Source organism: Capricornis sumatraensis, chromosome 15 (assembly GCF_032405125.1).
Source record: "Capricornis sumatraensis isolate serow.1 chromosome 15, serow.2, whole genome shotgun sequence".
In the NCBI taxonomy this organism is placed as follows: Eukaryota; Metazoa; Chordata; class Mammalia; order Artiodactyla; family Bovidae; genus Capricornis; species Capricornis sumatraensis.
Window position 1 is genome coordinate 48,389,373 of NC_091083.1, and position 4,440 is coordinate 48,393,812.

A 4,440-nucleotide genomic window follows, 5' to 3' on the forward strand; every position below is an offset into this window, starting at 1 on the left:
TAAAAGACTGTTCTATACATCTGTGTCTCTTTTGCTGTCTCGCATAGAGGGTTATTGTTACCATCTTTCTAAATTCCATATATGTGTGTTAGTGTACTATATTGGTATTTTTCTTTCTGTCTTACTTTACTCTGTATAATCAGCTCCAGTTTCATCCACCTCATTAGAACTGATTCAAATGTATTCTTTTTAATGGCTGAGTAATACTCCATTGTGTATATGTACCACAGCTTTCTTATCCATTCATCTGCTGATGGACATCTAGGTTGCTTCCATGTCCTGGCTATTATAAACAGTGCTGCGATGAATATTAGGGTACAAGTGTCTCTTTCAATTCTGGTTTCCTCGGTGTGTATGCCCAGCAGTGGGATTTCTGGGTCATAAGGCAGTTCTATTTGGAATTTTTAAAGGAATCTCCGCACTGTTCTTCATGGTGGCTGTACTAGTTTGCATTCCCACCAACAGTGTAGGAGGGTTCCCTTTTCTCCACACCCTCTCCAGCATTTATTGCTTATAGACTTTAAAAATATGGAACGCTTCACGAGTTTGCGTGTCATCCTTATGCAGGGGCCATGCTAATCTTCTCTGTATCGTTCCAGTTTTAGTATATGTGCTGCCGAAGTGAGCACTTCTCTCTAAGGTTCTTTAGTATTTATTCAAACGTTTAGTCCACTCAGTTGTACATGTTCTTTAACTGCTGGTTTGGGAAATGATTTTATAGAACTCACATCAGTCAGCTTTTTTGTCCCAGCAGTTTTGAAAATTCATTGTATTTATTTTTTAACATCTTTTTAGTTGAGAGTGGTGGTCCTCTCTAGGAACAAAGTAAAACAACAGTTGCCAAGATGGGATTTTTTTTCCCTCTCTAATATATAGTGGAGTTATATGGACACTGTCTTTGTTAGATTTTCCTGGAAAACAAAATAAAATAGCTACTTTGAAAATGCTTCAGAAAACAGGTTTCAGCTAAGAAAATGGGGTAATCTGTGAATCACACATATTTGTGTGGTTCAAGAATATGTCCCAAAGCTGACAATGGTGACTATAAATAATCTGTCAGACTATACACACATCTCATTTATTTATCTTCTAACAATTATTTCTTATTTACATTTATTAGCTGACATTTAACTGTAGCCAATTGCAGGAATGTTGCTTGTAGAAATAACAGAATGGTATTTACAAGAGTAGTTTTAAAAATTGCGATGTGTTTGGGTCAATAACTAAAAAAAATTTCCTGTCATTCTTTTGTATGCTAAAAGGTTTGGATATGTTATATTATACTTTCTCTCTACCTAGCCCATAATAAATATTATGGCCAGAGGCAATGCATTCAGCATCCTTTCCATCCATTTTCCACAAATATTTCTCTGTAATGACTGGGCATGTGAATAATGATTACATGTCACAAACATTCCCTCTTGTTAGTCTTACAAGCATCCTGGGAGATGTGTGAGCTCGGAAATAGGATTATCATTTGTTTTCGTGATATTTTAAACTTGTGATCTATTTCTTCAATAGAACATGAACTGTCAAATGCTAATTGTTGCTTGAAGTTGTTTCTTTCTGTGAAATAAACCCTCCAATATTCCTTTCCCTCCCCTCTTACTTATAAGTGTGAACATACACTTGCAGAATAATGAGGATTTGTTGTCATAGGAAACTATTAAATCATGTATTTTTTGCTTCCTAGGTTAAAGAAGAAAGAATAGATGTGTGAGGAAAAAATTGCACGAACAACCCTGGGACTATATTAGTTGATTTTTTAAGTCAGAAACTTCTGAGATGGTTTTCCATCTGAAAGTGGACAGAGTACTATTCTAGAGAATTTGCATAGCTCACCCTTACTGAATTCTTAACTCTGCCTGATGTCTCCAACCACAAATTGCATTGCAATACAAGGCTGTCTACTGTGTGAGAATACCTTGGAAATCTCACTGAACATCACAGGAGGCTATAAGTTCTGACTAAATTGTGATTGTAATCCTGTCCAGATCTTAGAGAAACATATTCCATTTTATTCAGTAGTCCCTTAAACATACCAGGGTGTTCATTGGAAGGACTGATGTTGAAGGTGAAACTCCAATACTTTGGCCACCTGATGTGAAGAGCTGACTCATTTGAAAAGACCCCGATGCTGGGAAAGATTGAAGGCAGGAGGAGAAGGGGATGACAGAAGATGAGATGGTTGGATGGCATCACCAACTCAAAGGACATGGGTTTGGGTGGACTCTGGGAGTTGATGATGGACAGGGAGGCCTGGCGTGCTGCCATTCATGGGATCACAAAGAGTCGGACACGACTGAGCAACTGAACTGAACTGAACTGAAACATACCAGACTAATAATGAACTTTTAAGCTCACTACATATTAAAAATATCAAAAATTTAAAGTATTTTGAAATTATTGAACATGGGCTTCCCCAGTGGCTCAGCAGTAAAGAATCCACCTGATAATGCAGGATATGCGAGTTTGATCCATGGGTCGGGAAGATCCCCTGGAGAAGGGAAGGAAAACCCACTCCAGTATTCTTGCCTGAAGAATCCCATGGTCAGAGAGCCTGGTGGGCCACATACAGTCCATGGGGTCACAAACACTCAGATATCACTGAGCGACTAAACAACAACAATTTAATGTAACGATCTTTGAAGAACTGTGGTATACATCAAAGACATGTATAGAAGCTATTTTCAAAAACTGATCTTAACCTAAGAGGCATCTTTCCCTTTTCTAAGAATCATTCTACGTTCTGTGGAGTTCCCCACCCCAGGTGCCTGCAGGGCCCTGAAGGTAACATGGGGAGAAACCGTGCCAGACACAATATCTGTTTGTGTGCAGATATTGTCCTGGCGGGGGGGGGGGCAGGCACACTGGGGAGAGGCATTTCACCTGAACACCTAATCAACCCCTCAGACTTTAGCCCTGGAGGAGAAGGGGCCCACTGTGGTTGGGCTTTTGAAGAGAAGCCAGAAATTTGTTTTCCCTATGAAAATGGAAATTGTTGGTTTCATTTTGTAGAATACCTGAGCATTCTAAACAAAGCCTGTCTCCAGGTCTCACTTGAATACTGGCCTTTAGCTTGCAACATTTCACCAACTAAACTGAATAAAGTCCTAATTTTAAAAAAAGTACTGTAACTTCAACAGGGAGCCCAGCCTGGGGCTCTGTGATGACCCAGAGGGTTGGGATGGGGGAGGAGAGAGGATCAAGACGGAGGAAACAGATGTGTAATCATGGCTGACTCTCCTTGTTGTATGGCAGAAACCAACACGACACTGTGAAGCAATTTTCCTCCAATTAAAAAATAAATAAAAAAATGTTGCAACTTCAAAATATGAATATGGTGAAAATCAATCATTTTTGAGGAAAAATCTTCTAAAATACCTTATAAAGACATATACTCACACATGTGCCATCTTTACTAGGAAGCATACGCCTGTCCAAGAAAGTGAAAGTAGTGCAGTTGCCCATTATTGGTGGGGTCATTCCACAGGTATGCACTGAGTACCTGTGATACCTGGAAGGTTAGGCTTGGGAAGGTGAGGGGCTCAGTAGGGTTTGTTGGCAATACTGAGAGGCTGAGAAGTTGTATCGCACTTATCCCATGGCTCTACCACTATTTACTCTATTCTCTAGCACAGAGCTCTGGATGGTTCATTTAGTTACACTGATGACCTTACACACCAGAGGGAAGAGTGATTCCACAAATGCAGCATCTGAATTAACACATCTTCACGTGTTCAGATACAGTTTGGTGATAATAACTCCTGGGTACCAGGTACTTCACCTGCACTGAGGCGCTGTGTTCAGTGTTTCACACCTAGGGTTTTTAGTCCGCAGATTACACTGGGAAGAAGTGGTTCTCTTTATGGAGGGGGGACGGAAGCCCCGAAGACCTATTGAAACAGTGACTTTCACCTGTCGTCCGGTAACAGAGCAGCTTGCAGGGCTTCTGAGGCTGTCTTATGGAGAGGGAAAACCCTAAACAAAGAACCTTCATAGGATGGAGCCTGTCTTGAGGTTCTGCGTCTGTGAAACAGCACAGGAGAAAGGTCAAGAAAAGAAGGAAAAAATTGGAAGGAAAGAAAACGAAGGCAAGGAGCACAGTTGTGAATTGAGGATGCAGGCAGCCAAGAAGGCAGCCAGGCCCCCTCCCTCAGTACTGAGAACAATGCCCGGGCCAAGGATGTCCGGAGGCTGCCTGTGCTCATCAGCGGTCGCAGGCGAGATAAGACCCCTGGTGTGTTGTGCACGTGTCTCTAGTAATTAGTATCACAGGGACACGGAGCAGGGCTGTCGCAGCCCTGCCTCGTTCATTTGCTGACGGCTCCCTTAAAAAATGAATCACGCACACCTCCATCGCATTTTGTCAGGATAATGATAACCTTTTTGAAATGACTCCCTCTGACTCTGGGTGAGCCACGTGGGCTGCCACGAGTC

General features: G+C 41.5%; 1 non-coding gene across 1 annotated transcript; it reads right to left on the reverse strand.

Moving 5' to 3' along the window:
- Positions 1-522: 522 nt before the first annotated feature.
- Positions 523-629, reverse strand: LOC138091945 (U6 spliceosomal RNA). Its single transcript, XR_011145971.1, has one exon. It is a non-coding gene; the product is annotated as a U6 spliceosomal RNA (small nuclear RNA).
- Between the last annotated feature and the right edge of the window lie 3,811 nt (positions 630-4,440).